Here is a 12094-nt window from a genome sequence, read left to right as displayed (position 1 = left end):
ATAATAATATTTATATTAAAATAAAATTTAATAAATATAATTCTTCTTTAAGTTTGTTATTAATAAAATAATAAATAAATAATTTTATAGATAAAAAATATAAAATAGTTTATAATGGTACTCTTCGAGTCTTAGTGACTTGAAATCTTCAATAATTGAATCAGAACTAAACTTTTCAGCAATTTCTTTCTCAATGTAAATAATCAAACTATCTGCGAGAAAGTCGTCCTTCATCTTGTTTCTTAACCTTGTCTTCATTATTTTCATTGCTGAAAATGATCGCTCTGTAGTAGCTGTAGAAACTGGAAGAGTTAATATCAAACAAATCAATCTATCAATTAAGTAATACCCTTTTGACTTTTTTGTTTTTGCTAAATATTTACACAGTTCATGAATCGTTGACAAATTCTTCATTTCTAGATGCTGACAAGTATCAAGAATAAAATGCTGAAGCTGAAAAGGAAAATTAATCTTCTCTTGTTCAGTAAAATCTTCAGGATAGTAATTGTCAACAAGAGTAGAAATCTTAGCAATGTCAAATTTTTTGTAAGCATTCTTAGGCGTGAGAGTAGAGCTCGGACTTAGTAGATCCATTGCTTGATCATTAAATCTGCTATTTAACTCTTGTAATTGCTTATTAATTGTGACTACAAATATCTCCACTCTAAAATAATGCTCAACTGTAATATTATATTTTTGGTGACGCGAGCGTCCTTGCCTTGCAACATAAGAAGCAGTTAAATCAGGAATTAGAATATCATGTTGCTCACAAAATGATTTCACATTTTTTAATAATTTCCCCCATCTGTCATCTCTCATACTTTGGATAAGTGTTTTTGTAGAATGAACTAGTTGCACAACATTAACTATGTCTTGAGACTGCTTTTGTAAAGCTTGACAAAGAATATCAGTTATTTCCATAATATCTTTCATCAAATACAAGATTAATACAAATTCAAATGAGGTCAAGGTATTGTAAGCACTATCTACATCACCACGTTGAGAATAAGTTGATCCATCAACAATAATATTTTGTAAAACAGTCAACGTTGCACCATACATATTTATCAAACTACAAATAGAAGAGAAATGAGAACTCCATCGAGTATCACCTGCTCGTCTCAATGTACCAATTTGGTTTGCCCTTTTACCAGTTTCAAGTTCATCAATCTCTAATAAATGGACAATTTCATTTTTCTTGACAGCATGTAACTCATCATGTCACTTACTAGAAGAACAAATGATATTGACGATGAAAGTCAATTTTGAAAAAACTAATGGACAGGAATAACTTCTCTTGATGCAGCAACTAATGCAAGTTGTAATCGATGAGCAAAATAGTGGATATAGTAAGCATAAGGGAAATCTTTTAAGAATAATGGTTGTAACTCATTCCATTCCCCTCTCATGTTGCTGGCACCATCATATCCTTGACCACGAATATTAGAGACATTAAGACCATGTCGAGAAAGAATGCCGCACAATTCTTGTTTCAGAGTTAATGATGTAGTATCTTTGACATGTATAAGATCAAGAAAATGCTCCTGAATAAAACCATGTATATCAACAAATCTCAAAACAAGTGCCATTTGTTCTCTTTTGGATTCATCACGAGTTTCATCTACTACAATGCAAAACTTGGAATCTCCAATTTCCTCACAAATATGCTTTCTCACCTTGTTTGAGAGAATATGCAATATTTCTTTTTGAATTTGATGTGAAATATATTTTGCATTATATGGAGCATTTTCTAACACAGTTTTTGCAACTTCGTCATTGTAAGATGCTATGAGTTTTATCATTTCAAGAAAATTACCTCGGTTTTTTTTATTCTAGAGTCTCATCATAGCCTCTGAAAGCACAAGCTTGAAATGTAAGCCAATGAGTTGCATCAATGGAGGATTTTAGACGCAATCGATTCTTTTAAATTTTCTCAGAAATATGATCCTCAATTACATTTTGGATGTGACTTGTCTGATTCAGTAAATCTAGACATGCTCCAACTGCATTATTGTGTGGTGAGCAAGGATCTTGATGAGCAGATATTTTATACGCTTTTTGGCGTTGTTTTCATATAGTTTTATTATGTTTTATTTAAGTTTTATTATGTTTTCATAGGTTTTAGTGCAAAAATTCACATTTTTAGATTCTACTTTGAGTTTGTGTGTTTTATGGTGATTTCAAGTATTTTCTGGCTGAAATTGAGGAGCTTGAGTAAAGGTCTAATTCAGAAGCAGAGAAAGGACTGCAGATGTTGTCAGGATCTGGCCTCCTTGCACTCGAAGGAGCTTTTCTGGAGCTACAGAAGTCCAAATGACACTCTCTCAATGGCTATAGAAAGCTAACATCCCGGGCTTTCCAGAAATAGTTTATACTTTGTTTTGGAATTGACGGCTAATCCACGACTTCGTTGGGGACTTCTCGAGACACCAGTTCAACCGAGGTATGGGAAGATTAAGGTCTTTGTGGTTAAGGCTAGAACCAAAGGCGTAGCATTCTCTGATCCGGAAGATTTGACCTTGTTTTTGGTGTTTTGAGTAGGACCATCAAGGGAAATGGACTGCAAGAACTTCACCCTCAATCAGACTGGATGTGGACTAACCCTGGTGTTTAGCCTAGAGGAAGATTGGCGACTTCTCAAGAAAGGCGTTGATCACATACAGCCTGCCATAGAAGAAATCATTGAGTTGGCATAGATAGTGAGACCGAATTAATCCAGAAGAATAAAGCATCTCTGAAGCCTTAACCATCTTCTCATCGTTGCATTCACCATCAACTGAGTAATGTTATTTTTATTTTACTTTTATGCGCTTTAAACAAACAAACAACTTTTCTATCTACCTAACTAAGATCTACAAGATAACCACAGCTTGATTCAAGCCAACAATCCTCGTGGCATCGACCTTGATTCACTCAGGTATTACTTGGACGACCCAGTGCACTTGCTGGTTCAGTTGTGCGAAGTGTAATTCTGCGCACCAAGATTTTGGCGTTGTTGCCGGGGATTGTTCGAGTTTGATCAAACTAATGGATTATCTTGTTTCTTAGATTAGGTACTTTTTAATTTTGTTTAAGTCTTTTATTTTCTTTTTCGAAAAAAAACCCTTTCAGAAAAGCAAAGATTTTTTAGTCCTGTGTTTTCTTTTCAAAAATTTTTCAAAACCTTTTCTTTTTTATCTTTATCTTTTCTTTTGTTTTCTTTTCAAAAAAATTTCAAAACCTTTTCTGTTTTTGGATATGTATTTTGTTTTGATTTTTTTTACTTTGAGTCTTCCCTTTTTCTTGTTTTCTTTTTCAAAAATTTTTCAAAACCTTTTCTTTTCTTTAGTAATCTTTGTCTTTTGTTTGAGTCTTGTGTCAATCTTTAAGTTTGGTATCCCATCTGTTTTTATCCTTTTCTTTAAATTTTTGAAAGTGTTCTTATTTTCCCTTCTTCATATTCGAATTATTCTTGGTTATTTTCCTTCTTTGATTTCAAAAATTTTAAGTTTGGTGTCTCTTTGTGTTTTCTTGCTTATTTTTGCAAAATTTGAATCCTTGATCCTAAAAATTTGAAGTTTGATGTCTCTTTGGTGTTTCTTGATTTTTCTCTCCCTTAATTTTTCAAAAATTGTTCTTGAGTGTTCTTCATTGTGTTCGAATTGTTCTTGGTTTTTCTTTCTTGGTATTCAAGTTGTTCTTGTTTCTTTTCTTGTTTTGATCTTAAAAGTTTTAAGTTTGGTGTCTTTTGGAGTTTTTCTTTGCAATTTTCTAAATTTTGTGTCGTTAGATCTAAAAATTTTAAGTTTGGTGTCTTTTGGTTGTTTTTCTCTTTCTTCATTAATTCAAAAAATAAAAAAATATCTTATCTATCTTTATTTCAAAATTAATTTCGAAAATCTCAAACACAATTTCAAATTTTAATTTCAAAATCATTATCTTATCTTATCTTAATTTCAAAAATCAAATTTCAAACCTTATCTTTTTTTATCTTATCATGTCTTTCTTTTAATTTGATTTTATCTTATCTTATCTTATCTTATCTTATCTTTTTGTTATCTTTCATTAAATTTCAAATCATAATCTTATCTTATCTTAATTTTAAATTTCAAATCTTTTCAAAAATCAAATCTTTTTCAAATCTCTATCTTATCTTATTTCAAATTCAAAACTCAAAATTTAAAATTCAATTTTTCAAAATCTTTATCTTATCTTGTTTCAAATTCAATTTTAAAAATTTAAATTTTAAAATTCAAAATTCAAAATTCAAAATTCAAATTTTAAAATAAAATATTATCTTATCTTTCAAATCTTTTTTAAAATTCAAATTTCAAATCTTATCTTTTCAAATCTTTTTAAATCTTTACTATCTTTTTAAATTTGATTTTCAAAATCTTTAAATTTTAAATCTTATAATATATTTTAAAATTCAAATTTTAAAATTCAAATTTCTAAATCTTTATCTTATCTTGAATCAATTTCAAATTTTAAAATCAAATCTTTTTCAAAAAAATTCAAAATAAAAAATTTTCAAAATCAAATTTTTTCAAAATATTTTCAAATCTTATCTTATGTTGTTGACTTATTCTTTCAAATCTTGTTTATTAGTTATTTACTTATCTTATCTTATTCTCTTTTTTACTCTTCTTTCTCTCTCTTCTTTTTCAAAACCTCCTAACTAATTCTTTTCTCTTCTTTTTTGAAAATTCTTACCTCTCTCTCTCTCTCTCTTCTATTTTCGAAAATCATCTACTTCTTTCTCTCTCTTCTTTTTCAAAAATCACCTTTAAAATTTTCAAATCTTTTTAATTAATTAGTTGTCTTAAAATCTTCTTTTATTTTTCTTTCTCTTTTTTTTTTTTTTCGAAATTAACAATTAATTAAAATAAAAGAAATAAAAAAATTAATTTCGTTTTCTTTTAAAAAAAAATCGAATTCCATCTCTCTCCCTCTACCTCTATTCTTCTTGTCTTCTCAAGACATCTTACTGGAAGTGCTCTATACTCTAATATAGAGACACACACTTTCCCATTTTCTTATTTCTTGACTGAGTGTACAGGAACAGGAAGAGTTCACCATGAACCCGAATGGGGATGAACAGTTCAGAAGAACTTTGGGGTCTTATACAGCCCCCACTCCTGACTTCTACCGAAGCAGCATTAGTACCCCTCCTATTGGAGTAGCTCATTTTGAGCTCAACCCACAATTAATCACTCTAGTGCAGCAAAACTGCCAGTTTCAGGGACTTCCTCAAGAGGAGCTGATAAACCACTATTTTATGGTTTATCTTGTGCTAATTTGAGTGGTTTTTATCAATTCTTTGCACACTTATTCATACAATTTGTATGGTTTTACAAATCCTTCCCAATTTTGTTCTATGATTGAAAACTTGCTTCCTAAACCTTTAAATTGTGTATTTTTAATTCCCCTTTATACCATTCGATGCCGTGATCTGTGCGTTAAGTGTTTTCAGGCTATATAGGGCAGGAATGGCTTAGAAGATGGAGAGGAAGCTTTCAAAAATGGAAGGAACACAAGAAATAAAGGAGGTGACCAGCGAGGATCGACGCGCACGCATCGCTCACGCGTGCGCGTGCTTTGGAGATTTTCACAGCGATGCGTACGCGTACCTGACGTGTACGCGTGACAAGCAAAATTGCACATCGACGCGTGCGCATACCTGATGCGTACACGTGACACGCAAAGAGAACCATCGACGCGTATGCGTGACATGCGCCACGTGCAGAAATCGCAGAAGATGCTGGGGGAGATTTTGGGCTGAGTTTGGACCCAGTTTTCAGCCCAGAAACACAGACTAGAGCCAAGGGACAAGCAGAGACTCAACACACATTCACTTTTACGCAGTTTAGCTTTTGAGATCTTAGAGAGAAAATACTCCTTCTTCTAGGGTTCTTCATATTCATAGATTTCTAGTTTTATGCTTTTGGATTGGATATTGAGAAGAGTTACTACCTCCGTTGAAGTTTCTATCATTCTAGTTTGTTTCCTTATTTCCTTACTCTTTTATCACCCATTTACCCTGTTCAGATGTTACATATGGATATCTTTGATTTTGGAGTTTATTAATGCAAAGAACTATTTTTACCTTTAATTAATTTTCTGCTATTAATTAATTTGAATTACCATGTCTTCTTTTTCCCTTTATATGTCTATGAGAATGGTATTTATGTCAATAGAGTAGACTCCTAACTTGACGTGGGAGTTGTTTAGTAGGAGACCCTTGAGTTGGAATACTCAAGTGTTGATTTTAATTGGAAGTTGTTGGCTAATTCTCTAGTCACTAATGCTAATCCTTCCATAGGAGAGGATTAGGACTTGTGAATCAGAGTTGACTCCATTACTTGACTTTCCTTTATTCGGTAAAGGTTAACTAAGTAAAAACAACAACCTCTTACTATTACACTTGGGAAAATTCAACAAGGATAGAACTTTCAATTAATCTTCTCCCAGTCAAGGCTTTTTATTTTAATTACATAAAACCTCTTGTTAATTTTCATTGCTTTACTTTATAATCATTTATTTTTCTGCTCTCCAACTCTAAAATTTCTCGGAAAATTTCTGACCAATAAAATAGCACTATTTTGTCAACTCGTTGGGAGACGACCTGGAAATTCTACTCCCAGTATTTTATTCTTAAATTGTGACAACTCTTTTTAAATTGATAAGCAAAATTTTTGTCGGTAAAGAACTGTACTTGCAACACTGTTCTTATTATAAATTTCTTAATCGGTAATTTTTCGCCCGTCAGGAGCCCACAGAATTCCTTGCTGAATTCCTGCAATATGCTGACACAGTGTACACTGATGGAGTAGACCAAGATGTCTACAGGTTATTGCTCTTTCCATTTGCTGTGAAAGGTCAAGCAAAGAGGTGGTTGGATAATCAACACAAATAAAGCTTGAAAACATGGAGTTAGCTGGTGGATAAGTTTTTGAATCAATACTTTCCACCAAATAAGTTAACCTAGTTAAGACTGGACATTCAAGACTTCAAACAAGGAGATAATGAACCCCTTTATGATACTTGGGTGAGATACAAGATGATGCTACGAAAATACCCTACTGAAATATTTTCAGAATGGGTAAAGTTAGATATCTTCTATTATGGACTCACAGATATGGCTAAAATGTTCTTAGACCATTCAGCTGGTGGTTCAATCCACATGAAAAAGACAATTGAGGAGGCTCATGAACTTATTGACACAGTTGCCGTGAATCAGCATCTGTACTCAGTCGATGAGACCTCCATGAAAGGATAGGTTAAGGCAATATCTATTGAGTCTAACCCTCCAAAGCAAAGTGAGTCATTACCGCAGCAACTGCACTTCCTTGCACAACAAATGTTGAAATTTCAAGAGATGCTGCAAGAAGCCCGAGCCTCTAACAGAACTATAGAGGCACAGTTGAGTCAAACTAGATAGCACTTATCTAAACAGATAAGAGAATAGTTTCTGGCCCTCATTAGTACCAAGGAGGCTGAGCCTAAAATGGTACACACTGTTAAGGAATTAAATGAAGAAGAGACTCAAGAAGAGGCTGGAAGTACTTTGTTGCATGCCCCTCTTATGGGAAGAAAGCCTGAAGCACCAGACTCTCAGATGCCCCAAAAGGAGACCAAGGATGAGCACTGCTCACAATCCTTGGAAGGCTATGAAAAGCTGCATTTCAATATTCCTTTTGCTAAGATTTTGGAGCAATGGTCTCTATCTACTGGAAGAAACCTCTCTGATGCTGAGAGAGGCGAATTAGTGATGAGGTTACAGAAGGATTACATGATTATCAAGGTCCTTCAACCTCTACTACCCCCTGACAAAGGAGGTACTGCCATGCAGAGTGCAATACTGAAGCCTCGTCCCTTGGTGAAAACTCATATAGTTTCCCCAGACATCAAACTTAAGTTTGGTGTTGGGCAGTCACCACCCACCAAGGAGGAAGGTCCCAAGTGGAAGATGCATAGGGAATGGAGAAACAATACAACCCCTACCCTAACAAGCAAGGAGAATCAAGCTCATCACACTAAAAGAAAGCTTGTTAGAAGGAATTCAAATTTGAGGACACTAATCTCCTCTTCTTCTCCCATGGAGTCATTTCTATTAACCAACTGGAAGAAGAGGAAGAAAGTCAGCAATCAAGTGTCAAGCTAATGACATTAAAAAAGTGCTTATTAGGAGGCAACCCAACCATGAGTAGTATATTTCTGTTCTTATTTCTTTTGTTTATTTTCATTTGAGTTTATTTTTAGAGTTTTCCCTTACTTTTTAATATTTATGATCATGTGCAGTAGTTAGAACAGAAACAGAAATAGTCAGAGCTGAAAACAGAACACCCTGGAGTAGAGTCCTTGTTGGCATTGAGCGCCAAACAAGGAGACCAGAGTGGGGGTTCAACGCCCATGAGGAGCAGCAAAGCTGGTGCAAAGCTAGCGTTGAACGCCAGCTAGGGGGCAGAGACCTGGCATTGAATGCCAGGAAGAAGCACCCTAATGGGCGTTCAACGCCCTATAAGGAGCATCAAGCTGGCATTGAATGCCAGCCAGGAGCGAGAGTTAGGCGTTCAACGCCCACAAGGGGCAAGAAACTCGAATTCCCTAGCCCCCCAGAACCAGTGGGTCCCACAAAAACTCCAACTTCCCCACCTAACTTTCTCATTCCCAATTGTTCATATTTGTTCTAGGACGAGCAAAATTCTTAAGTTTGGTGTTGCAAAAGCTTTTCTTTTTACTTCTACCACTCCTAAGTATGGCACCAAAAACTAGTGAAACCTTAGGACAAGCCCATCACTAAAAGAAGGATGGAGTATGTTAGATAACTGGCGCATGGACCACAGCAAGAGCATGCGGAGCTGCCTCAACAAGAAATCCCTGAGATGCCTTAAGGATGTATTTTCCTCCCCAAAAATTTTTTTTGGGACCAATGGCATACCTCTCTAGGAGAGTTAAGCTCCAACATGGACTAACTAAGGATGGGACATCAAAGAGCCATGAGAGAAGAACAAAAGAGGCAGGGGTGAGACATAGAGGAGATCAAGCACTTCATTGGATCCTCCAGACGGAGTAGTAGCCGCCATCATTAAGGTGGATTCGTTCCCTTTACTCCCCTGTTGCTTATGTCATTTATCTGTTTTCCGTGTATTTTATTTTATTTTATTTCTGTTTCTAGTGCACGATCATCTGTCTTTATGTCTTAAAGTTATAAAATATTTCATGCATCTATCACCTTGCTTAAAAGAAAATTTTAATTGAAAAAGAAAAGTAAGATGCATGAATTTCGAGTTTTATATTAGGAATAGTTTAATTATGTGATGTGGTGGCAATGCTTTTATTTTCTGAATGTATGAATAAACTGTGCATATTTGATGTTAGAATTTAAGAATGTTGGTTCTTGAAAGAATGAGGATACAAGTGAAGTATTATTGGTAATCTGAAAAATCCTAAAATTGATTCTTGAAGCAAGAAAAAGCAGCAAAAAGCAATAAAAAAAAACATATGCGAAAAAAATATAGAAAGCAGAAAAAAAGAAATAAAAAGCAGAAAAAGCCAATAGCTCTTTAAACCAAAAGGCAAGAGCAAGGATCCAAGGCTTTGAAAATCAATGGCTAGGAGGGCCTAAAAGAGAAATCTTAGCCTAGGAAGTTCAATTGAGCTGCTTCCCTACTATATGCTTGTGGTGTGAAGGTGTCAAGTGAAAAACTTGAGACTGAGTAGTTAAAGTCGTGGTCCAAAGCAAAGAATGTACTTAAAAATTCTGGACACCACTGGCTGGGGACTCTAGCAAAGCTGAATCACAATCCTAAGGGGTTCACCCAGTTAAAGTGTCTGTGGCATTTATATATCTGGTGGTAATACTGGAAAACAAAGTGCTTAGCGTCACGGCCAAGACTCTAAAAAAGCTGTGTTTAAGAATAAAAAAGAACTTAACTAACAGAATCATTAGTATCATCTGGAATCTGAGTTCCTAAAGATGCCAATCATTCTGAGCTTCAATAGAAGATGCCAAAACTATTAAGAAGCAAAAAGCTACTAGTCCCGCTCATCTAATTGAAACTGAATTTCATTGAGAACTCTAAAATTTATTGCATCCTTATATTTCTTTTTATCCTACTTTGTTTTTGGTTGCTTGGGGACAAGCAACAGTTTAAGTTTGGTGTTCTGATGAGCGGATCTTTTATATGCTTTCTGGCATTGTTTTCATATAATTTTTATTATGTTTTATTTAAGTTTTATTATGTTTTCATAGGTTTTAGTGAAAAATTCATATTTTTAGATTCTAATTTGAGTTTGTGTGTTTTATGGTAATTTTAGGTATTTTCTGGCTGAAATTGAGGAGCTTGAGCAGAAGTCTGATTCAGAAGCAGAGAAAAGACTGCAGATGCTGTCAGGATTTGACCTCCGTGCACTTGAAGGAGCTTTTCTGGAGCTACAAAAGTTTAAATTGCACGTTGTTAACGGCTATGGAAAGCTAACATCCAGGGCTTTCCAAAAATATATAATAGTCCATACTTTGTTTTAGAATTGAAGGTCCAATACTAGCGTTCAACGCCAGCCACCAGCTCATTCCTTAGGAAGCAACTGGAGTTCAACGCCCAAAAGGGGGTCCCTAGCTAGCGTTCAACGCCCCTAAGGGACATTAGCACATGGGAGACACTCAATCTCATCCCAAACACTCACCAAGTGGGCCCCAGAAGTGAATTTTCGCACTCCTAAGTCTAGTCTATCATATTTCTGTAATCCTTAGTCATTAGATTAGTATATATAGGAGAAGATCACCCATGTTTAGGATCTTCCACCACTTTACACTAGGGGTGCATATGACCCGGCCCGACCCGGTCCCGAACACTTTAGGGGCTAATTTTGTGTGATTTCATTGGGTTTAGGGTCGGGTAAGGGTCTCAAAAATAGACCCGTCATTATTTCGGGTCGGGTCCGGGCCATAGCTCGGGTCACCCGAAGTCGGCCCGGTGGCCCGGTCATCATACACAATTAATATTTTGTGTTATTAGTGATGGATCATGACTATTCTTATGTGGAATTTAAGTATTGTAAACCTTAATATTTTGTGTTATTAGTCATTATAAGACTATAATTTAATATTTTATGTTTAGAATGTATAAGACTTTAGACTAATGCATAATATTGTGTTATTTGTATTGATTTAAATATTTGGTATTATTAGACAATATTAGTATTGATTGTGGTTATGCTTTAATTTTGAAGAAGGACTGGTTCTTGTTATATTTTTCTAAATGAATTTTACCATGTTAAATAATGGTTGGAGTCTTGGAAATTTGGATATTTTTACATGCTAGCTTACAAGAAGGTATCAACGTAATGTAATGTTAACGGCCCGGTTTCACCCGATTTTTTACCCGGTATAATTGTGGCCTGAAAGTGTATTAGTTTCATCGGGTCTAGGGCCGGGTTCGGGTCTAATAAATAGACCCGGTGTATATTTCGGGTCGGGTCTGGGTCACATCAAATCCAACTTCACCCGACCCATGTGCACCCCTACTTTACACGTTTTACATTGTTCTATGTACAGTATGAGCCACTAAACCTCCTAGGTTAAGGTTAGGAGCTCTGCTGAGTTTTATGGATTAATAAAAGTATTACTGTTCTATCTCAATTCGTGTTTGATTCTCTATTCTAAGATGTATCTTCGTTCTTCAACCTTATGAATGAGTTGAACCGGCACAAGGTTATCTCTATTCTACATGGGTTCAGTGAGCATCTTTCATCGGATATCAATGAACCACTAGTAATGCAAAGAGTATTTTTCCATTTAATTTCTTTATTTGCTTGATTATCTCAATTCAATTCCAATTATCATGTTTTCTTTCTAATCCCTTTACATGCATGCAAAATTGGCATCCATGTCAATGGAGTAGGCTTCCAACTTGGCTTTGGAGTTGATTAATGATTAGCGGATAATTTATACGCTTTTTGGCATTGTTTTTAGTATGTTTTTAGTAGAATCTAGTTACTTTTAGGGATATTTTCATTAGTTTTTATGTTAAATTCACATTTCTGGACTTTACTATGAGTTTGTGTGTTTTTCTGTGATTTCAGGTATTTTCTGGCTGAAATTGAGGGACTTGAG

General features: G+C 34.8%; 1 pseudogene; it reads right to left on the bottom strand.

Annotated features, from left to right (window-relative positions):
- The window catches only part of LOC107647190, a 20953-nt pseudogene that overhangs the window by 532 nt on the left and 8327 nt on the right, over window positions 1-12094 (bottom strand).

This window comes from Arachis ipaensis, chromosome B06 (assembly GCF_000816755.2).
Source record: "Arachis ipaensis cultivar K30076 chromosome B06, Araip1.1, whole genome shotgun sequence".
Lineage (NCBI taxonomy): Eukaryota > Viridiplantae > Streptophyta > Magnoliopsida > Fabales > Fabaceae > Arachis > Arachis ipaensis.
This window is presented reverse-complemented; position numbering and strand designations above follow the sequence as displayed.